The following is a 25746-nucleotide window of genomic DNA, read 5'->3' as shown; positions in this document are numbered from 1 at the left end:
TGTTTACTTAATGCTGTGATTGATTTGTGTAGCGATTTCGCTGTGAGATAGAATTAGTTTCTCTGTTTTGAATTGATTTTTGGTAAACGTTTGACATTTTGTGATATTGTTAGAATATTTTTGAAGAAATATTTCAGCATTTTGATTTATCTCTTGTGGAAAGAATAAATTTTTATTAACTTTTTAACGTTAACCGTGTTTATTCCAGCCCTTTGTATTCAGTATGTCTATATCAAAACCAAGTGGTAGTAAAATTAAACGAAAAATCGCTGACGAACATAGAATATTCCAAGTAAAACGGGAATTAGAATATTTTTGCTGTGAAATAAAAGATAAAATAATCTGCTTGATATGTAATAATACTATTAATGTACCAAAGTTATATAATATTAAACGTCACTGCGAACAACACAAATCGAAATACTATAACAATTACGAAAGCTTAATGAGAGAAGAAAAGTTGAAAGAGCTCAAGTAAGGAGTGAAAAAGCAACAGTCCATGTTTAGTAAAGTATTGCAAGAAAGTGAATCGGCGGTACATGCAAGCTACGTCTTGTCCGAGTTGATAGCTAAACATTCGAAGCCTTTTACTGACGGTGATTTCATCAAGGAATGCCTAATGAAAGCTGGAGAAATTGTTTGTCCTGGAAATGTGAAGGCTTTTCAATCAATTTCATTGTCTCGAAATACAGTTGCGGAAAGAGTTACTGATTTAGCCGCGAATTTAAGTGATCAGATCAAAGCAAAATCATCTAGTTTCGAAAGTTTCTCCATTGCCTGTGACGAGAGCACGGACATTAGTGGCAAAGCTCAATTAGCAGTGATTCTTCGTTCTTGTGACAAGAATTTTAACATTTTTGAGGAATTACTGGAACTAATACCGATGCCTGGTACTACAACAGGAGAAGATATATTTACTTGTGTTTTTGGACTTCTACAGAAATACAATCTACCTTTGGCAAAATTAAATTCTTTAGCTACAGATGGCGCTCCATCAATGACCGGGAGAAACAAGGGCTTCGTAGCATTATTAAGAAAAAATCTTAGTGAAATTCACGGTTCAAACATTCATCATATGCATTGTATTATGCATCAAGAAGTTCTATGCACGAAAGTAATAAATATGGAGAATGTTTTGTCATATATAAAAAAAGTTATAAATTTTATAAGATCTCGAGGTTTAAATCAGCGTCAATTCGCTGCTTTCTTAAGTGAGTTAGATAGTGAATATTCGGGTTTGTCCTACCATACCGAGGTTCGTTGGTTATCTTGCTCCAAGATTCTCAAACAATTCTGAGATTTGAAAGAAGAAATATGTCAGTTTTTGAAAACGAAAAATCAAGACGTAAGTTTGTTTTACGATCCAATATGGATACAAGATTTATCTTTCTTGGTTGATATAACCAAACACTTAACCGATTTAAAGTTATCCTTACAAGGAAAAGATCATATCATTACGAACATGTTTGACATAATTAAAGCATTCAAATGTCAACTAGTTCTTTGGGAAAAACAACTTAAAAATGAAGATTTGACGCACTGTTTGCGGCATGAACAAATCAAGTTTAGATGATACTTGTTCGTATCAAAAATACGCAGAAAAAATTGCAAATTTAACAACTGAATTTGAAACGAGATTTAATGATTTTAGTTCCCCCGAAGACAATTTTTTTTTGTTTTCTTCGATTTTCTCAATAAGTTTTGACTCAGTACCCAGCCATATGTAAATGGAGGTGATCGAGATTCAATGCAACTCAAATTTGAAAGCAAAATTCATTGAAGTGGGCGTGCCTGAATTTTACAAATATTTACCAGCCAGGTTTGAAAATACTGATTTACTCGAAAATTCGCATATGAAATTATTGCTCTGTTTGGTAGCACTTATCGGTGCGAGCAGTTATTTTCAGTCATGAAAGGTAATAAGTCTCCTATTAGAAAGCGTATTAATGATGCTCACCTTGGGTCAGCGTTGAAAGTTATCACTGCAAACAAAATTTCTCCCGAAATAGGAAAGATAATAGCAGAGAAGAAGAGATGTCAAGTATCAGGACGTAAACATTAAATTTTTCTTGTTCTTTTCTATATAAATATATATATATATGTTTATTATTGTATTATTTGAAATAAATCTACGTTTCTATGAATATTGATTTTTTTTTTTTTTTTTTTTTTGCTTTTTCGGCCCGCCTAAAGTTAAACCTTGTTTGCTTGGCTCAAGTGCACCTATGAGTTTGACATCCCTGGTCCAGAAAATACCTCTTTTTTATTTCTATTGGTAGATTACAAAAGCAGACTGTAGTTAGAACAAGCAAACAATTTAACAAGATAAAAAAATAATTATACAGAACAGCAAACTTAGATTTGGAGTAGACTTTTAAATAAATATACCAATTTCGAGGGTGATAAAGTCCCTTATCTTCAGCAAAAAAAGATTTGGCAAAAGCATTTAGTGAGAAATATATTCGTATCGACGCGATCAAAGCGAACAAAGCGAACACGAACGCAATGCCATCTGCCCAGAAATTTAGTAAAGAAAGATAAAAATTAAGATATTAGAATTGCAGAAACGTTATGGACTGCATTGGAATAAAAGTCATCAATTAAAGACATTAAATTTTTGTGAATGTGAAAAGCTTCAAGGAAATCCAATTTACCATATGAAGTACCATAAATTTCTCATTTAAGGAATTTGAATTTGAATTGGCTTCTGCGAAAATTACTCATAAATGTTAATTTTTAATAATTCTACGAAATTCATCTATAAATGATAATTTTTGCAGAATCCAAGTTATAATTGTGACCAAGCAGCAATCGGAGATTTGTCCATTTCCATCTTTCGGTGATAAGATTTGTGTTCCTTGATGCGGCATTTTAACTCTCTTTTAAATTTGCCCGATATATCCACACACTGACGAGATATGTTATTAACATCCCAAGAATTAAGCTCAGATATTAAATCTTTAAGAATCGCACAACGAAATTCATTGATTATTGAATTTTTGTAGTACCTGTAAATTTTATAACAGATAGAAGGATGAAATGGAATGAAAAGTTTATTAATATTATTTCTAAGAACTGAATGTCTTGGATGGCAAGATAAAATGTTTTTAAAGGTTTTATCGGTAGTCATTGGAAAATTTCCTCTGTCAGCTGCAACCGATATCAAACAACTGAGTTCAGTAGAACTATCAGTAGAACTAACGGATGAACAAACTTTAACAAAGCGATGTAAAAATTTTAAAAAAATGCTGCTTTTTTGCTTAGCAGGGTTAAACGATTTAGAATAGCGAGGCAAAGAAGCAGATAAACTTTTAAGGTAAATGATGATGCTGAAATTAAATTCATTGCGGACAATTAGAATATCAAGTAAAGGAAGGGAATTGTCTGTTCAGTTTTAAAAGTGAGCTGGGTGCCTGGATTAATCAAATTCACAACAAATAAAATATGGAATAAATTTTCTTTATTACCAGTTGAACGTGTGATAATCATTTTTGATGATAATCATTTTTGAGAACAAAGTATGCCTGACTTGAAGAAATGTTAATGACAGAAAATAGCTCCTCAGTTTCAATATGTGTGAATGTGTGAAATGTAATTCTCGAGGACTAGTGTCAAAAAATTTTAATGTTTCTTCAGCCTGAAACGTTAATAAAAATTGATTTAATATCAAAAGAAACCCCAACTGAGAGCTGAGGAGAAATAATTTTAAGTTTAGCGACGATTTCAAAAGAACATTTTACAATGCTTGGATATAAAAATGAACATTTAAGCTTCCTTTTAATTATTTGACGTTACGTAATATAGTTAAAGTATTATTGTATTATAAATATAGAAAACGTGCTGGTTTTTTATTTCAAAATAGATAATTCATAATAGCAAATAAGCAAATATTATTTTCACAGTATATATCATTTGCAGTAGTCAAATTTTAAATTCTTCGCGAATGATGCCATTTAGTGCTTAAAAAATAGTGTATTTTTAATCTAGATTTGTCGCAAATTGTTCAAGATAAAAAGAGTGCTTATTAAGACACCAACCCCCCCCCCGAAAAAAAAAAACTAAATGCTTGAACAGAAAGCGTATACAGTGGAGGCTTTAAAAGATTTAATTTCTCTAAACCTAAGAAATATTCGCTTTATTTGTAGTAGAATCAGTATTATTTTGGAATCGACATTATGTTTTATTTCTCCTAATGACAAATTACCTGCTGTTATTACATTTAATTTGTTAGTTAAATTACTATAGGACGAATAATCATTTTCTTTATCAAATGAGCACCCTAAAATGAAAGAAACTTCTTACTTCACAAAATGAAATTAAGGTAAATTTTCACATTTTTTAACTTCATATAAAAATTTGATTACACTTTCGCCTAAAAACTGCCTGTACTATGGAAATAGTGCTTAATATTTTGATTTAAAGAAAGACAAAATTTCAGATTTATTTCAAATAATCTCAAGCATGGTTTAAATAGTTGAATTACATTTTTGAAAGTGTTTATACCGAGGGTTTTTAATCAACGATGTATATATAATTTATATTGCACGCAAAAGAAGAAGAAATTCAAAAATTAATGCTTCAAGAGTTTCCCAACTAAATTAGTTCGAAAAAAGCCCGCAAAAGCTTATAGAAATATTTCGTTAGCTTTACCCAACGCAATTTCAAAGTTTGTCTTATATAATACGAGAAACATGCGCTCGTAATATTTTCCGTAAATATCTCTGAATAATTTGAGTAAGTATTTTGAATTTAACATTATTCATCTGTACAAAGTTCTTGCATTAAAAATATTATAACGCCTTAAACATCCTCTTCTTTTGATTGTTTTTCACTTATGAAATTATGTCAGCTAAAGTAAGTCATAAGAAATAGGAAACAATAAAAATGATTAAACTGGGAATATAAAATAAGTAATTAGTGAATGAATATTTTGTAATGAGAGCCAAGGTTTTGTACTGTAATATAAGGAAAACTGAACAATTCATATATGCAAGAATTATTAAAATATTGATACAATCATATCCGATACTTGTGATTAATTTCGTTTGCAGTTTTCAAATAAATAACATATTTTAAGCTACATTTGTGCATTTTATTTTTAAATTCTTATAATTAAAGTGAACAAAAGATGGACTATTACCTCAAACAAAATTCATCAGGTTATTTCTTCAAAATGACAGTTACCTAAAATGAATAATTTGTAATATTAGCAATTTCACAGCTTCATTAGCTAATATTTCTTAATTTTTAATTTATTAAAAATACACAATCTGAATTATATCATTATAATAGTTATACGTTAATCCATTTTACATAAGCATCATATATCATTTAAAAGCAAACAAAATATAAGAATAATATAATTATATTTTATTATAAATGTTTTTTACATTACTACTACTAGCAATTTAAGATTTTAATGCTTCAGATTTTTATTATAAATCATTCAGAGGACATTTTTAAGGAAAACAAATTAAAAGTTTCTTACCATAATAACTTAAGATGCAGCCATAATTAAGTTTCAATCAAAATATGCAAACACTTGAGTTCTTTCTTAAGTGTAAGAATTGAACAGTTATCGCATAAATGTAAAGTTATTAACAAAATAATTTTTATTTTCAAAAACGTTTGTTACTTTCCCTTCTTACAATATTAAAAAGATTCCTTCTCAAGAAAATTATCCGGAGTACATTAATTGTGATCATAGTATAACACTTTGTAAAAGCTTTTCAGTTTTAAATTTCATATTAAATAAAATCCTGCGTTTATAATGCTTACAACTTACAGAAGAATTTTTATTTGATTACGTTTTTATGAATTAATAATAAAACATGTAAAACAACTATAAAGGCATTTTGGGGGAGGAAAATTATAAATATGCTATTTGCTAATGCTGCAAACTTCAAGATTACTTTATTTTTTTAAATAGGTGATAATCCATTTCAAAAAAAAAATCAAATATCTTTCTATTGATTATGCATAACGTAGTTAAAGTTATTTTATTGATTATGCATAACGTAGTTATTTTACTTCGAATAAACTTGAACCGTAAAGTGAACTAAGTATGTTTAAATTCTTTTGTACTTAGCATAAGTTTTCATATGCATTTTGTAACAATTTAAGGAATGTTATTATTGCCAGTAAGTTTTATAAATTTTCGTTTTTAAATGCTTAACTTTCCTTCTTGCGTTTGCAGTAACATATTATGTAAACATATTCCTCATTCTCTCTTGCGACCCATATCATTATACGAACACGCATTTAAAAATGTAATGTCTCAAAATATTTATCTCTGTGATATTATCATTATGCTATGATTTTTAGGTGCTTTGTTTTTTACCATGATATTTTCCATGACATTGCTTTAAATCTGCGAAATTTTTAACACTTAATTTTCTACTACGAAGTTATATACCATGATATTTTAGATCTGCGATGTTTTCTGCTTGTTTTCTTTTCTATCGCCATGTTTTGTACGGCGATGTTTTCACCTAGCGTTGTTTACTCCACGATATTTTCGTCCTCGATATTTTCTCCTGTTAACTTGACACCACAAAGACACATGGGAGGAAATGAAATCATCTTCAGAGTACAGATATATTAGAGCCATTCCTTACAGCATTGCTTGATTTAGAATAATATACTTATAGATTACACACTTATGTTTGCGTATACATATAAGAGTCGTAGAGTAATAAAAATGTATATTATATGTTGCCTTTCTCCTATCAGATCTATAAAGAACTCTAATGGAATGAAATTTATAGAGATCCACTGTTTCAAGCAAACAGATTTATCGAGGTTTTATTCAAAATATTGGGATCTGTAAATCTGTAAAATCATCATAACTTTCTTGATTTAATTGCTACAACTATCTAGACTTGAGGTTTAGAATTTGCTCAAAACTGCGAACTGTGCTATTTATTACCTCATGTTGTAGAGACATTAGGTATTTTTGGAAGCAGACTAGATGAAAAATTAGCAACCGCCTTCGCCAGGAATCGAAGCACGGACCTCTGGAAACCGACCCAGCGTGCCGAACCACTACACCACGAAGGCACGCCAAGAAGGTGGGAAAAATACCTATAATTTAAGGATACGGGACGTTATTGAACTCTCAGTCAGTTCAGCTAACCGATGTATTAAAAAAGTTTTATTTTCATTTTTCCTCACCCATTTTACTTATTTGAAATGTAAATGAAAAGATTTATTTCGAGTTTGAGATCAATTTCCTGGTATGAATAATTATTTGCTTGTGTGCATGTTGATTATACATAGGATGTATTCACAGATTTCTTTCAAATTATTGAAGATTGAATTTTAGAGCATGGGAACTTAGTCTATTACTTTGGAGTAGTCATTCATCGTTATATTTTCCCATTCGATTTATCTATTAACCATGGTAATGGCAGTTGCGATAGGTGGCCAAGCCATTTATTGTTTTTCCCTCACTTATTTGCATTTAGTGTGTTTCGCTTAGTGAAAAGTGCACGAATAAAGGCTAACTTAAACAATAATTTCACATGAAATGGTAAAAATAACTGTGGTACGGGAAAACCACACTCCAAATGAGAATGCATGAAACGATCATGAATGCATAAAACAATTATTTTCATGTAACAGACTGTAGACACAATTTACAAATCCTTCAAAACAACCTTTTAGCTTTCTATAATATTACAGAAATTCTGGATAGTTAGGAATGGGATACCGATTAATTACTCTGTCTAATACTATAGGGTACTATATCTAATATTGTAAGGGTTCTGTTTCAAAAATAACGATACATTCATTTTAGATTCTTGTTATTAAAAACTCAATGTGATGGTATTATTTTATAAATTTCTGGATTTTTTAGCTAAAGATTGTCTTAAAAAATTTCAAAAGTCTCTTTTTGAAACACGTGCTACATGTGAAGTGTGACTGCGTCTCTAAGCTTGGCATCTTTGAAGTGAAATTCATTAAACGTATTAGTTTTCGTACATTAATGAAAGTAAGTTATCTGCCTTACAAAATATGCTTTTATACACGTTTTTTTAAGGAATGGTACTTAAATATTTACATAAACGTAGAGTCACTAGATAAATGTAGAGATAACTTATGTTCTGATGCTGGAGACATGAACAATGAACAATGCCCTCACCGGGACTCGAAACTGGACATCTCAAATACGTGTCGAGTATGCTACCGTTATACCAAGAAGGCATGCTGGTAAGAGGCAGAAAATGCTTTATAACATACGCAAAACCGTATAATCTCAATTCGGCCAGTTGTCCAGATATTTCTTTGAAACTTCTCGGACGCGAATTAAATTTTTCAGTTTCTTTTTGAATTTTTAAACATCATTAGCAAAAGCAAGAGCATGTCCAGTCAACAGATGTATTTCTTCCAAAACAGTTTCATGCATAAAATATGTTATAAAACATTAGTACTATACTTTGAATCCAATTATTTTTTGTATTGTTATTGATCATATCATAGAAGTTTATTCATTGCATCTAGATGTACAAGAAAGTTTTGTACTTTTACTGTATATTTTCTTCATGCGTTGTCCTTATAATGTTCATATCTCAGTATTGAAAAGAATTAAAATTTTTTGCACTTAACCACTACCAATCAAATTCTACTCTTGCAGAAAATGCATTATGGGATGATATATGCGTCACTAAATCTTGCGCTGTATAAAGTCAAAAATTATTCTGAAGATTGTGATTTTACAAGTAGTATGCATATTTAGAAATTCTTAAAATCCTGGGAAGTTGTACTACAAATATCAGTAAAACACTTAAGAGAAGATCAGGGAAAACATATTTTATAAGGATTTTAAACTCAAGCATTCAAGATACGATTTCTTTATCACAATATTGTGAGTTTACTGTTTAAATGCGGAATTTGTTACAAAGAGAACAAAGAGATATTCAAAGTTTTTTATACTCCGGCTGATGGAACATAAACTTTTTGAATTTCAAATTTGGTCGTTTCGGAAAAAGGCTTTAGAGCATTTCCCGTTTTTCTGCTGCTTACATGGTGGAAAAAAGATTTTGATGTACATCTTCTCATTTTTAAGAATCTGAATTTTTCGAATAGAAGAAAGCATACTTTGTTTCTTTTCTAAAGAGCGACGGGGCCTCGAAGGCTTTTTGAAATCCTTTTCAAATTCGCGCATTAAACTTCAGAATAGCTATGCATTCATTGATTTTTTTTGGGGGGTGAGTGTGCTTTTCCCGGTTTATGTGGGCATTCACAGCATTTGGTTGTTACTATTTTGGCTCTGGAATATACTATCTAAAGATCTGAAAAACACTACCTGAAACACCCGCAACGTGATGCTAAGCGAATGAGTGAGACTAAACATTTATGATCAGTTTACTATCAGATTCTAACCCATCACTGCATCCTGCATAAAATATGGAATATAATTTATTTTCTATTAATAGCTAATTGAGCTGTTTTTGATTTGGTTTGGTTGATTGAGATTACGGCAAAGGACTATCTGTTTAAAAGGGCGGATGCCTTCATAGAGGGCTTTCTAAGGAAAACAGGTTCGTATAAGTACAACAAGGTATTTAATACGAAAACTATTTACTGCCGAAAAATGGCGACATAAATCATATCTTTTAGCCCATTTGTTTTCAATTTGTAATAGACTTGATTTATTGATACTGATTATAGAATTTGATTTATTAGTTTTGTAACGTTTATTGGTACTTACATACGTATTATCGCATCTACCTTAGAAAAATTCACCTTAGAAGTAGATTTTCAGAATGGGCCAGATTCTGAAAATCATGTGCATAACCATAACCGTTCACTATTTTTCAGGCAAATAAGCTCATAATAATTCTTCAGTCAAGCAACAGTCAAGCAATGTCTCCATTTTGCTCTCGCGGTTTTTTTTTTTTTTTTTTTTTTTTTGGTTTTGTTGTTGTTGTAATCCAAGTTCCAGTAGATTTTATATAAAAATCGTGATACATTTTTTGCAGTAAACTCGATTTCAAAATATGGCTTGTGGAATCTGAGAGCAATGGGAGAAACTGCGCTACGTTTTTGCAGGAATATAGTATTTGGCCGCAAAATTACTAAAGAGAACAAAGATGAGAAATAGCTGACGCTTCTGAGCCGAGTTTGTGCTGTATCTTCTGATTTTTTTAAACGAAAACAGTTCGCTAAATACACACTAAAAAGACATTGTAAAAGAATTGGATGAAAAATATTTTATTAATGTGCAATGCCCTCGCCTGGATTCTAACTCCTGGACTTCGAGCATGCTCCTCAATTACACCACGAAGGCATGCGTAATGGAGGGAGGAAATACTTTATAATATAACTCTTATTTAATAATTAAAATTTGAAACTAAAGAAGCTAATTTTGTTTTCTTTTGATATGTTGATAGTATTTTCCGACTAAAAAAAATATAAATATCCATTATGTTGGGAATGTTTTTTAAAAAATCTGTTGTGTACAACACATGACTTCCTCGCACGGAATATTATACTCATATTTTGCTGCATTTCATTTAAACGTGTTTCCTCGAATTTCATTAGAAATGTACTCATTCAACTAATTCAGTTCCCATTTTGCGGCGTGGAAAAAATACATAAAACCTCAAAATATCTTTAGTAAAAATTGAAAAATGTAGAAAAATATAAAACACACAAAAAAAAGAAAAAGTGCAAACAATTAAAAACAGTTTTTACAATTAAACTTAAGAGTTTCTTTGCAAAAAAAAAAGCAATTCAGCCAGCGGGCAAAAAGACAGATTTTTCAGTGTACAACACTGAAAGTGTACTTTTGGTCCCACTCGGGAAAAAACTCTGAAGGTGCAAAAACTGACTTAATTCACTATTCTGATAAGTTTCAAATGTAAACAAATATGGCCGCTGTGGTAAAAAAAATGGTTTAGCCTCACTAAAAAAACTTTTAAATTATTGATAATTCTACAACTATTGTATGCAGATTAACTAAGGGGATAAAAACCTTAAGCGGAAGATAAGAACAGCATAATTTAATCATTTTTAAAACAAAAAATGCACAATTTATCAACATATAAGGATAAAAATCCTGAACTTATGGATTCGAGTAACAGAGTGGGTATATATATATATATATATATTTATATTAACCGATTGCAACCACAGCGGGAGGTGCACAACTACATGTTATAGCAGTTCTACATAGAAATTTTCAACGTTCTGAGGCTGCTCGGTTCTAAATTATGCGAGATACATACATACATACTTACGTACAGACGTCACAAAAAAGTCTCTTCTGAATCCATTTTAAATCCATTTTGCAACCCATTTTGGAAAAAAAGGGTTCTTTATTCTGCGCTTGCGTACAGATGTCACGCAAAAACATCGTTAAATTGCATTCAATAGCAGTCAAAATCCATACTAAGTTAAAAGTTAGATGTAATCTTAAACTTGATCTCGTTTCTTAATTCGATGACCATGCTTCTAGAAATCGCTTGTAGAGCTGCGAAATAGCAGTCGAGAATATTTGGATGATCTTGCTATGAGCTAAGAAAATTAGCTTTACATTCCAGTGTGATACAAATTTCAGCTAAACTATTATTATATTCAGATTGTAACCGTAGTGAAGTATCAAGCAGCATATTGTTACAATGTCTGATAAGACAATATCCATATTATTTTGTTTAAAACTGTTAACGCGAACAGTTGTGGCTAATAATATTCACGTTGCGTTCAACCCTTTTAGTGTTATCTAGTGTTGAATAATTAAGCGATACCTGAGCAATAACTGATCAACTAATTAGATGTAACTTGTTTGGAAACCATTAGATGTTGGCATTGGTAGTTCTAAGTCATTCTATACCATATTAATTAGATAACCCTAAACACACAGACACACGCACACACCAAAACTAAACATAGGATATGAATAATAATTCCAAATGTTATAATGCAAATTAAGTTAAAGATTATGTTAATATATTTAGTGTATACGCTTTTGGAAATCCTTTCAAAACAAAAAAAAATTAACTTCAAATTACATATGCTAATAAATTTAATTTAAATTCCCAGAAACTGTTACTGCTATATTTAAAACCAAAAATATAATCTCAAGATAAATGTACTGAAACAGTTTTTAATTAAGCACGTATATCATTTAGTCGATGATTAAATGAGAACAAACAATAATTAATTGTTTAATATTCTATAATGTATTGATGTACTTATTAATATACCCTGTTTACTTGTTATTTTAGCAGGTTTCCCAGAACTGCTTACAATTCAGTTAAAGTAGAACTATGAAATTTTACGTTTCTTGATTTAAAATTTTTTTTCCATCTTTAATTTCGTTTTTAGTCCAAACGGGCTTTGTCACAAATGACTATTGTTTTCGATTTGAGATTTTGCGTTGGTTCACTATAAATGTCCCTTTCACTTTTCAAACTGTTGCCACCAAATGTTAGAGTCTTCCATTACATTTAAAGAAATTAAATAATGAAAAATCTGCATAAATGTATGTATATTTCTCGCATTGTGATAAAACAACGGTACATAGAGCCATCGAATTTTGAATGACATAATCCTACTACTAATATGGGCATGTGGAAGCCCAAATTTGAAATTTGGAATTTGTTTTATTATCGATTTCGTATTTGTAAATCTTTAACAAATTTTTGATTAACAAACTGAAGGATTTCAAAACGAAGAATGGCAACGTTGTACAGAAAAAACCTTTTTATCTCCAGCGCGCGGAACTGTGTTTCGGAAATTCTAAAGATATGCTCAATTTAAAACTATTTTGCGATATTGCTCTTGAACTGGATTTTATGGTTTAAGTGCCAAGAACGTGACATTAATAAATAAAGGTAACACACAAAATGTAAAAAAAAGTCCGTTTGGACGTAATTTAAAATCTGAAACCTTTCAGATTTTTTTTTCTTTTGCATTTTAGCATAAAAAAACTTGTATGCATCCAAGTCTGAAATTTTAATAACGTTGAATTAAGTATGAAGAAGTAATTAAATATGAAAATAACAAAGCAGAATAAATAAAGAATAATTTATTAATTTTTGTGCATGATAATTTTGTCTTCCACATAATTTTCGATCTCCTTTTACATGATCTCGTGTTAGAAGGCTGCATAGTGATGTTACAAATGTATATAGCAGCAATCATAACCGAAACTGCCTCGGTACGTATTGATTTCAAGAAAGTATTCTACTGTGCAGTTTGAATGACAAATCGTATTCGCAATATTAGATTAAAATGGCTTGAAATGCTTAAGAAAATGGGCACCTCAAAAATAAATAAAGATTAGAAAAATAAGCTAGGGAAATAAAAATATTTCTGGGGAGCGAAAATCATACGCGTTCCAGGATTCTCTTTTTTAAAAAACGTATGATAAAGAAAACGGAAAATCTCATTTCATTTGCATACCTGCGTTGCTGGGCTATTTCTGTTTCATTTTTTGACACATAGCGAACCAAAAAATAGCTTCCCCAGTAGCAAATTAGATTTTGTTACCCCAAAGCAGTGATTACTTATGTTCTATACTCTATGAAATTGACTTGTTCTAAGACGTGAACTTTAAAGTAAAAAAAAGTAAAGATATCCTCTATGAAATTCTTCTTTTTTTTATAAACTCTTCTTTTCTAGCTCGCTGGTAGTTCCTAATTTACTTCAAAATAAAATGCTCATCCCATTTTTTTACCATCAAGTATTTTTTAAAGAATGTTGGAGTCCACCATGTTTAAGTGATTTTTTATATTTTAATGAAAGTTTTTTCTTTCGAAATTTCTTTAATGATGCGGTTTTGATATCACTATGAAACGTTAGTATTACTTTTTTATTCCATATTTCCATCAAAAATCTGTACTTTTAAAATCACATATTTTCCTTTTCTTTTTTTAAATATTTTTTTTTCCTTCACTATTTCAGTAGTTTTTTTCTTTTATCATTGTAAAGTTTCTTAGTTAGTTGTGAAGGAAATTCCTTAAGAATCTTGCTGCGCCTTTTCATTTTCGAAATTGCGATCGAAAATGAGATTCTTAACATAAGCTAAAATTTCGTAATTGATTCACGAAATTTTAATGTCTACCTTTTAAAAATCAGTTTATAAAACTCATTTCTTCAATTTCCTTGTAAAATGCCTAGCAATTTAAAATATCGTGAACTGCATTTACCTGTCATTAATGTGGTAACAAAATCATCAACAAAATCATGTGTAAGGTATAAAATGTGTAAGGTGCATGTAACTCACTTATAACTGTACACGTGGTATTTTCAAGTTCCCAGAAATGAACAAGAACTCCGCAAATACTGATATTTCTTACTTTCCCAGCTGGGGAAAATAACATATATACACTTTTTAAGTTAGACTGTCATATAAAAGCCATCTTACACAAGGTTCTTTTGCTTTCCTGTCTTGTTGAGAATTGCTTAATATGATGTACGGTGTTTCTGTTTTATTAGATATATATAGATACTAGAGAAGAACTTATGTGTTTAAACAGATCTTTATTCAACTTTAGAAACTAATCTTTTTAACTACATCGAAAACAACACTATTCCAAAACAAAATGATGATTCATGTTTTCCTTTGACAAGAACATCCCTGAAGATCATTTAAAAAGTAGATGAATTCCTTTCTGAAATTTAATAGGTAGAAGATAGTGTTTGCAAGGACAATACACTGTGTAACGTCAGATATCGATGAATTGTATAAGATAACCAGAATCGGAGAAGGCTTGCTAACGAGTTTGGACCAAGAATGTGTTTTGCCAATAGCACGTTTTAACATTTAGCTTCATAATAATTGTCTTCCGTTGTTCTTACGTACTACACTTAGTACAATATCACACTCTTTTATAAATAAAACTGAATATAGAAAAGAAAAACATACTTCCTGAAACAAACCCAAGGAAAATATGTGACGAAAACCTAGATTCATGAAGGATGACGAACGGCATTTCCACAGATGTTTACTTTTGGTGCAGAGCTTTTATCCAAAACGATGGACCAAGAATTCCAAGTGGGGTTACAGAAAGCAATATAATTACTGAAATATTATAAAAGATGTTTTGCGAAATTTTAGGCAGCTTCTAGTACATGCATACTGTTTAAAACAATTAGCAAGAATAAGCTATGAGTGTATATCTTACCACCAGTATTAAGATGGTTATGAGTAATCTTTACACGAAACCTTACTTAATATAATGTCGATTTGTAAGTGTTTTCACTTCGGGATAACTTTATATTCAGGTGAAACTATAATTGCTGCTACTTCTCTTGCATTAGATTTGTACCTGCTGCGATAAGTGAATGAAGCGACTTTCACATCGTAATTATCCATAAGAACGATCGAATGTGTCACAGAGTCTCAGTCTGAGAAATACAGTAATCTTAAAAATAAAGAAAATTTAGACAATTACTCTATTATCTCCAAATTGATCGAAACATTTTAACGAGATTTGTTACGGACGTAGGTTGGTTAAATATACAAAAATTAGTATACATCAGATAAATAAGGCAGGTTATGCCTCCTTAGGGCAATTTAGTCCCCCTCATGCAGAATGTTGTTTCCGCGTCCTGGAGGATTCTTAGAAGGCAGAAAGTGAGTTGCAGCCGCCCTCTCAGGAGCGTCCCACATAAGCTTTTGTAGGGCTTAGATTTGTAGACGTGGTTGGTCAATACATATAGTTAATATAATATTCTTCCATTCTATGTAGTCATCCGCCAGATTAGCCCTATGTAGACGAATTTCATTATTCATCGATAGAAAAGGAAGACGAATTGTGTTCTTGAAGATGCAAATATAAGGCTCAGATATCTTGTTTTTTGACAATACTAGCTGCTCTGTTCCCGCTCACTTCTGTGCACATCAAAGACAAATCCGAAAGTTCCAGAGAACATTAGCCAAGCATCAATGGGAGACTATTTTCTTCTCAAATGAGTCATTATACAGTCTAACCACCCATTCTCAATGTAATTTTTTTTTAATAAAGCTAGAATCTTCTAGCAGTCCTACAACATCAGAGAAAAGGATCAATATGACAGCGGAAGTTTGGTGATCTGGGCAGGCATAATGGTGCACGGCGGAGCGCAGACTTTCATGTCTTTGACAGAGGCTTTGTGATTCCTGTGTGATATATGAAAGAGATTTTAAAACCTACTTTATGTTCCTAATTTCGGTTCTGTCATTTTTATGGACGGTAACATTTGTTCGACATAGATATTTTGGTATTTGATTGTTTAGAAAGTCAGGATATTAACCATATGGATTGGACAGCGCGATCTCAAGACCTACAGAACACATCTGAAACGCTGTTGGGAAGGCAATGACAACTTTTCCTAGAAATCTCCAGCGCCTGAGAACAGCGTTACTGCAGAAGCATTATCACTCTCCACAGGTACTTACGCACTGCCTCATTTCTAATACGAAATTAATCAATTTTATGACATTTAAAAGGAGCCATCCTACTTTTAGGCTCTTTTTTTATTTTACCAAAGTCCATTTAGACCCTTATGATCCGATGAGCTTTATATACGATCATACGTATGTGCCATGAATGTTGTAAGATATATTTTGCGTTTTATGTCAACTTACGTCAAATTTCATTACAATCTGTTTATCACTTCTAGAGGTAATCGACCAAAGGTGAAAATTATATTAGTGTTCAATACCAGTATAGTGTTTGTTGCAAATGTTGTGCGCTGGCAACCGGATCTCATGAAACTACACGTAAAATAATAATATGTTTTCTACGGCTGCATATTTGAGAGACAGTCAGTTATCATAGTTCGAAATACATTCGTCGTCAATATAATCGGAAAAACGTTTACTTCTTAATATCATATTTTTCGATGGCAACAACTTTCTTTTGTATTATTTTGAATTGGATAATAAATGACTTGTGAAATATAAACAAAATTTGCTTCTTTTTAAAGTAAAAATCCTTTGTAAGAGTTAATCTGAAACCTTAGTAGAAAAGCAGTGTTTCTTTCTCACCTTTTTTAAAACAGTATATTATTTTGAACTCGGTGGAATTATACTGATTTTCTGAATTTCTTCCAGTGCATCTTGAAATGCAAATAACGTTTGAGCTATTATTATAATCATTGTAAATTAAAGAGTATTGCACTATGTTTTATTTTTGCTAAGAACCGTGATGCGTATGTTGATGGCATTTTGGAAAAAAAAAGAGGTTACTGTATTTTATACAGTCTGGTATCGATTATTTAAGTAAATAGTGATATTAAATTGGCTAATATTTTCATTTCTTTTGAAACCTCAGTTTTTTCAATTTGAAAATAATTTAAGTTTTTTGGAAACAGGTGACACAAGATTTATTAAAATAAACAATCATTTTAAATATTTTTTTCATTTTACTATAACTACTTTTTAAATAAAAAATGGATAAATTGCAGAGTTCATCTGTTAATTCGAATTTTTCTCCTTAAAACAGACATTTAGTATTAGAGTTTATTTTATTAAAAGTATTTATTCTGCGTAATATTCCTAAGTGAGTGTGTAAGGATCCTAAGTTTTACTAACGTTTATTTTATTTTAAAACTGTACTATCACTTCTTATTTTCTACTTTCGGCCAGAATTAAACGCTTTAATTTATTTATGCAAATTGTCTTGCTAACGCCAAGTACTTAAGTTGTGGCTTATTGCCAAGCAAGAGAGAGGAAGGAGTTATTGGAAGTAAGCCGCTTGCCACTGTAGTTTTACGAGTTTTCACTCTGTTGCTGTTTGCTTTCAAGGCCAGAGGTTTAGCCCTCTTGATAATTGCAGACGTATCGTAGTTTTAGCAGCTGGGCGTACTACATACGTACCTTTCTTTAAATAAAGGCCAATCTTAGTGCTAGGCACTTGCATACTAATTCAAAGTTAGTTTTAGTTAGAGTTTTAGTTAGTAGTTTTTATATTCTTACGTTCAGTCCACAAGTGGTTGGTCTCTGTATTCCGAAGTTTCTGAAATTCCTGTAAAGTATAGAAAATAAATGGTTTCGTATACCCTTCCTGCTTGTATTATCTACTTCACACATTCTTGAACATAGCTTGAATAAGCTCCCTGTTCCTATTCAGGATCATTCATGTTTCCAAAGCAATTCAAAAGAAACACTAGTCCTGATAAGTGAAGGAGATTATAAAATAATTCCATATTCCTAATAGCATTAGTTTTGCTACTTAATAAGCCTGTAGGTCATATCAAGCTTCGTATTTGAATAGTTTGTGTTAGATTTATTTGAATGAAGAAGAATATCTTTTCTTCAGATCAAAATGGCAATAGTGATCATCGAAACACAATGTAAGAGCCCATTTAAATTATCATTATAGTACCTCCTGGGGATCAAGAACCTGATCATATAATTAAAGCCAGAGCCTGGAATTTCCTAGTAGAAAATTTTCCGTTATGATAAAATCCACCGCAGTTTAGAAAAAGGCTATTATCATACTAAGTACCTCTAATCAGATATGTGTTCATTGAATTAAACCTGATTTATCTGAAAAAAAAAATGAAACCCGACATTGTAGGATACTTTTGGCTTCTCCACTGCGTGCTCTTGCAGTGTAATTCATATCACGTCAGGTTGGCAACACGAAGACCTGGAGTTCAAATCCCGATGCATGTATAACTTGCTTTATCATGTTCTCTGTCTAATGCTAAATAGCTCTACAGTAGCAATTGGATAAATGTGGTGGATGATAATTCATTTCCTACCTACATTTGGAAACTGGGTAATTTTCCTAATCATCAGATTTTAAGTGGGGGAAATGTAAGGATTTTTTTATCTTTCCCAGTGCATGTTTTTGGGTGTTATCCGTAGTAGGTTTAGTAGTAATGGGAAGCTCTGGCGAGGGTGTTTTCGAATCCTGCCGAAGGTATAATTCGCGGGGATTCTCTTTTTCCACCTTCGAAGAAAATCGTAGTAGTTCTATAACAACAAATATTATTTAAAATACTTTTACATATTTTTTTTAAATACTACATTAACATCATACTGATTATTTATAAATTATAATAATTATAAAAGCATTTATTTTTTTATTTTCTGGATGTACCTTGTAGATAATAGAACCAGTGCTCTCAAAATCTATAAATATATTACATATACTTTTATTACATAAATCGATTCCTAGTGATGGAACAAAAGAGTTGATTTTCTGGTTTTGTGATTTCCTTCTTGTATAACGCAAATATCAGACATGAATTCTGAAGCACATAAAGTAAACTATTTTTTTAAGAGGGCGGAGGAAGGCAGAAAATTTTCTATGCAGCATTTATCTCAAAGAGTTCCTTCTACATGGGAAAAGTACTTTATTTGTGAAGCTACAATTTATTATTTATCAGAGATTACAAACTATCACATAAAATGAGGATAAAGGTAAGAACTTTTCTTTTGTTGCAGTTCAAAATGCAGTACATTTCGACCTCAGTTTCTTAATCTCAGTACGAAGTTTAATATAACATTAGCACCAAGTTTAATATAGCAAGATTGTTTACAGATGTATTTAGCTTAAAATTTCTGCTTTTACTTCTCATGTAATTTCGGATTACTTGGGTGGTAAAAATTTCTGAATGGTTTCAGTAGTGCACATACATGTTCATAGAATTACACTTACTCACCTTATAATGTCAAAAAAGAAGAAAGTAGATAATGGAAACTAATTATTAAATTTAAAGAAAGATGCTTCTCGACTAACATTCGAACATTCATAATATTGTAGTGGTTAGAAGGGTCAATATTTTAAACATTAAACATTAATTAGATGCTGATGTATTAATGATGTGGCGCTAAATTGACATCAATATACTTATTAGTAGAATATGAAAGGCACACGGAGTGCAGGTGCGGTCTAATTGGGACCAACGATATAGAAGCAAAATAAGAACATCTAGATATAATGTAAATAAAATTCATTTTAAATCTTGGAGTTGTTATCCTAAAAAGTAAATAAGCACTGAATCTTGAAATCCTGTTGGTTATTAAATTTATTATTTTAAAGTTGTCCTGTTGTATAACAAAGAATACATAATTTTACAAAATTGCATTCTCTGATCAAAGAAGAGTATAAGATAAAAGCATAATTTTCATAGTACTTATTCGCTAGTGCAATAAGATTCAAACAATGCATTATTATTTTGCCTTCGAAGTATGTCTGAATAAAGTATAAACCCTTTTCAAAACAGCCGTATATTAAACAGTCTTTCAACAGTTCCCAAATCAAGGTGATAATAATGCTCTAAATGAAGTTTCGGAATATATCAAATGCTTATGCTATTTGAAAACATTGATTCATTTTCATCAGTTTCAAGGGCAGATGTGTTTCTTGTTAAAATAAGAATTTAAACTTCGTTTTCAATTAAAGAAAGTGCATCTCATTAAACGCAAACATTTTCATTCTAAGGAATTCTAAAGAATCTATCCATTAAATAAAGATAAAATTTAGAACTTCTGGCCACAAAATATCTTAGTGAACTAAATGCTGTTAAAGCATGCTTCGTAAACTCTTTAACTATTTATCTATCACACGTTTAGCGATATTATTATATATTTTAGCGACTTTAAAATATCTGATGTCATGGAAGTAAGTTCTTTCATTTAATGTGTTGAAATTAAAGTAACCTTACACATAGCGTGAAGCTAGACAAAATTTATGCATTAGTAATGAAATACCATTTGTGAGTTTGTAAAAATATGTATATATATTATTTATGCTGGATTTATATGCATAAATATATTAATTATATATATATAACTGGAGTAAATGGGATATATGAAAGAGCCTCGATTTGGGATAGTTCTGACTATCCCAAATCGAGGCTGACAGAACTAGAGATAGAAAATTCAAATTGCATTAACCTAGGCAAAATATTATTAAGAATGACGACTTTTAAATTTAACAGAAAAATCTGACGTATAATATATAAAACCAATAGGAAATGGAATCAAAAAATGTCTGATTTCTCTTCTTCCAATATTAATGAAACATGTTATTCTGCTTGTTAGTCTTAAATAAGGTTTCTATAAATTCAGTAAACAAATGTGGGACTTCAGAGACATTTGCGATTGTAGTCTGACAATTTGAAATTGAGTCTTTGAGTGCTTTTACGGTTGTGATAGAAGGAGAGGTCACTATATGTCATTAATCCGTTCTAGTGTTATCATAACACTATTCAACACTAAAATACAAAATTTTCAAGAGACGAAATACGTACAGTACGTGAATAAAGGACTGCACGCCAAAGTGCATAAAGGACCTTCGTACACGGTATACGGTATGCAATAGCGAATGCCCGGAAATGCAAAACAGGAAATATTAATTCATTGTTAATAAATTTACAAACAATCACTTGGAAATTCATAGCACGGATTGTCTATTGAATCGTGCGGATTGTTTGTTGAATTTGGTCAACATGAGTACTGACACTCATGTGCAGTCGTAGTATTATTTCGAAAAAGGTAGGAAAGAGTTAAACAAGTGTAGTGCGCGCAGTTTTGACTTCTCGAATTCGAGTCATATATTTGAAACCATGTCGTATGCCAAGTAAAAATTTTCGTATCCAAAGTCGGTGTATAAAACGTTTGGCGTACATAAAAGGGAACGTATATCGAGTTACAACTCTATTTGGAATTGCTTGCTTTTGTAGCAGCAAATACGAAAATTATCTCCTACTTTTTGCGTTATTTTCTAGTAATATTATTTCTGATATTAGATTTAACTTTTGCGGCATTGTAGAGTGTCATTGCTTAAGAAATTTAAAATTAAATATTTAACATCATCGGACTGTTCTTTCAGGAAGTCAAACAGGAATTAAAGGATTTAAGACTAAAATGTTTGCTCAGCAGGAACCAATAATTTTCATTAAGTAAGCAAATAAGTAAAAGTACAGTAAATTTATTTACGGCAATTAATTAAGGAACTATTCTCAAATTTCGAACATATTTTTTAAAATATATTTCTAAGCGAAAATACTGATTGTTTTTCATCTCACTTTTTTTAAATAGATTTTTAAAGAAAATGCTGATTTATTTTGCCCTGAATTACCGAATACTTAATAATAATCAAAATAATTTATTTTTTATTTTGGAAGTAATATATTTTAGATAAACAGATAGACATTTATGATACAGTTTAACATACTCTACACCCCTAAGAGATCCTACATAGAATTTACATAAACTATGATGCTTTAATTTCAGAAATAATACAGCTTTTCTCATCATCTGGTGCTATATTTAAAAATTATATTTTTTACTTAAAGTGCAATACATTTTATTTATGTTTTCACTTTGAGTCTAGAAGTTTTCAATAATTTGTTACCATTTCCTTCTTTCACGTTTAGAAGGGTTTAAAGGTTAAGTTATTATCCAAGTGATAAGATTAATTTATTTTGAAATGCTCAATATTGAATTTAAATGTCTATAAATTGCCAAGTAAAAATCACAACATACAGTCGACATACGTACATAATAAGTTTAAAATTTTCTTTTAATATCTTTCAAATAGAAAACATTATGATTCTAAATTTCATAAATAAATAACGTCGTACGATCACTAGAAACAGAAATTAAACCAGTGGCAAAGTGTGTGTGTGTATGATTATGGCAAAGCCTCGAGGGCTATCTGCCTAAGGGGAGGGATGCCTTCGTGGAGGACTTTCTAAGGGAAACTGGCTCGTATACACGTTACACATGGGGAAAACCACGAAAACGCCCATGCAGCCAGCCCGTTCGCGGGATTCGAACCTCGGACCGAACTACCAGTGTTCAGCGACTTTACCGCTCGGCCGCTGGTGGGCTAAACCAGTGGCAAAATTCTGGAATTATAATTTATACTTTTAATATAAGACTAGCTAAACCAGTTTGTTATAAGAAGTATGCTTCGTTTTAAAGTTTATATTAAGTAAAAGGAAACCAAACAAAGGTCTTCAAAATATAAGACCGCTATTTTTGAGTTTAATAAATGTAATATCCTAATTAAAAAATAAATCAATGCAACAACTTGTATGTATACTGATTAATGCTGAATAATGTTTAATTAAATCCTTAAAAAGTATAACTTTTTATTTAATTCACAATTATTTGTTTTAAAATAAATAAAAATGGTTTTTGTTGCTATAATATAGCAATAATCATAGACATGTAGTTAGTATTTCCAAAGTCTGTTATCCTGTTTTATAAATAAAAGCAGCCAGAAATCCTGATAATATTAAATTTTGCATATAGTTCATGATTAAGAAGGATATTGAGAGCTTAGTTTCAAAACGGTTATTATTATAAATTTTGACTCATTGCATCATTTGCTAGAAAATAATTATTTCAGGTAATCTTAAAGCAGAGATTTTTTATGCAGCTTTCTGATTGTGAAAGTCACTGCCCAGCAGTTACCATTTTCGTTGATTAAAGGGACCATACACCTTAAAACCCATTCGATCTTCGAATATGTGACTGTTGAAACAATTGGAATAATTTATTTATTTTAAAAGAAATTACTTCCAACACTTTACAGTTGACTACGTAATATAGCTGCTTTCTGAAATAGTAATCAGAAAGTTTGTGTTGCCACAAATATTTTTATAATTTTAATCCGCTTTGTGACAAAATATTTCGTCATGTTTATACCATCCGTGCGCAGTTTAAAACATTATATTGCATAATTTAATTCCATATTTAACATATAGCTTTTATAATATTTGGAAACTACTCTGAACCCATAATTCTAAGAATTTCATTTTAAATTTTTATTTTATTTGGAATTGAGTTTATAAAATGTAATTTATTAAAAAGATCTGTAATGTTTCCGTTCATAAAATTTTTTAATATTAATATATTCATCAGATTTTTGGTTCAGTTAGAAAATAGAGCCCGTACAAAAAATTCCAACAACTTTCAAGTATGTACCATTAGCCATTTTTAAAATATCATGCGGGCAAGGTGGAAACATGACGAAATATTTTGTCACAAAGCGGATTAAATTACAAAAATACTTGTGGCAACATAACTTTCTGGTTACTAGTTTCCAAAGCAGCTATATTATTTAGTCAGCTGTAAAATGTCGGAAGTGATTGCTTTTAATATACATAAAATATACCAATTCTTGCAACAGTCACATATTCGAAGATCATAAGGGGTTAAGATGTATGAGCCCCCTTAAAGTCCAAAATCAAGTGTCCTGCAAGCTGAAGCCATAATAAGAATGTATCATTATTTAATTTGCTTAATTTCTAATGCGTAGTATGCGAGTGGGGAACTATAAGTAATTTACATTTTTAGTTATAGTTCTGAAAACTATTTCTATTTTTGCACAATTTTTATCAAAAAATTTAAAAGATTTTAGCAAAACAAATATTATTTAAATAATAAAATGTTTTTAAAGTTAGAAACATATCATATGCTTTTCATAGGTTTAAAATTTCACAATTTCTATTACCTTTTTATCTGTAGTTTTTTTTCACATTAAAAGGTCAGCAGATTTGGATAGAAAAGTTTTGAAGGGATTCAAACATTTTGATTTCATATATCGTATTCTCTGGTAGTCCTTATCACAAATTTAATAAGCATGTTTTATTTGAACTTAGATTTTTTTATAAAATGTAAACTTAAAAAGAAATGAATGTATCAAATATTTGTCACCTATTTAATTTTTTAAGACTGAGCGATATGATGATACATGTTTAAATATACGTCATCAAATGCTGAGTTATATATTTATAAATTATTACTTTAATTATCATTACATTTAAGCTTTATGATTTTAAGGAAAAATGTAAAAATAAAAGATTTAATTCATGACTTATTTTGTTTAAACACTGATATTTCTCAAAGAAAAAAAAAATGATTCAACATCTTTTTAATCAAAAAATTTTCAAGAATCCCTTTACTTTGAATGAATAGAGTTACAATGTCTAAATATATCAAAAATATAGGATTTTCCAAAGAAATTTTACGAGTAATATAATCCATATTATTCACCTTTGATGGAAAGAAAAAAATCAATGTAAGTTTGGATTACGTACTAAGGACTCTTTTTCTTTTGGTTAACAACGTCTCCTATTGAAAGAAATCAGCTGCTATTGATTTTCCGGGGGAATTGTGTTTGTATAGATCTGAAGGAAATAAAGTTAGGGGGATCGCAAAGCGAGTTATTGGATCCCCTAACATGATCCTTCTCCCATTTATGTTTGTAGAGTTGTATTTTCAAGCAGATTTTAAATTCAGGATGCTTCTCAAATTCCCCAGGAAATAGAGATATTTACTCCCATGTTGGTAATAAATCCCATTTTAAAAAAAAATGTTACTTGTGGCCAACAACAGGAAATACAAATATTATTTAATAAGATTCCCTCCTTTTACAGTCACAAATAAGGAAAAAGATAGAGTTTTGGAATTCATTTACTAATGGCATATTTTCTAAGAACTCGATAGTTTGAAGAAAAAATAGGAAAAATATTAAGCATTACAGCTTGAAAGCGCTGAAAGAAACGAAAAAGATAGAGAGGGCTTCAAAGAGATTTTTAAGCGTTTTAAAATATCATTTAAAAATATCCCACCAGTGGCCAAGCACTGAATACTATTAGTTTGACCTAATTTCAGACTGCGAGCTGCCTGGATAGGCATTTTTATGGCTGGTCCCATGTGTAACGTGGATACGAACCAGTTTTCCTTAATAATCTGCAAAGGCATCCTTTCCTCAGGCAGGTAGCCCTTGCATGCCTCGCCATAAGCGAATAAACCAAAACAAACCATCTAACAATATTGCG

The 25746-nt window shown here is 30.6% G+C and overlaps 1 long non-coding RNA gene across 3 annotated transcripts in view; it reads right to left on the bottom strand.

Annotated features, from left to right (window-relative positions):
- The window catches only part of LOC118189098 (uncharacterized), an 872843-nt gene that overhangs the window by 238207 nt on the left and 608890 nt on the right, over positions 1–25746 (bottom strand). For all 3 annotated transcript variants that reach the window (XR_015043503.1, XR_015043501.1, XR_015043502.1), the window contains exon 3: positions 5141–5184. This is a non-coding gene — a long non-coding RNA (uncharacterized LOC118189098). The remainder of the gene's footprint in view (positions 1–5140; positions 5185–25746) is intronic.

The sequence above is a fragment of the Stegodyphus dumicola genome, chromosome 10, assembly GCF_044657685.1.
Source record: "Stegodyphus dumicola isolate Sdum_Otavi_A_Nest chromosome 10, ASM4465768v1".
NCBI classification, from domain to species: domain Eukaryota; kingdom Metazoa; phylum Arthropoda; class Arachnida; order Araneae; family Eresidae; genus Stegodyphus; species Stegodyphus dumicola.
The sequence above is the reverse complement of the archived record's forward strand: the minus strand, read 5'-3'. Positions and strand labels throughout refer to the sequence as shown.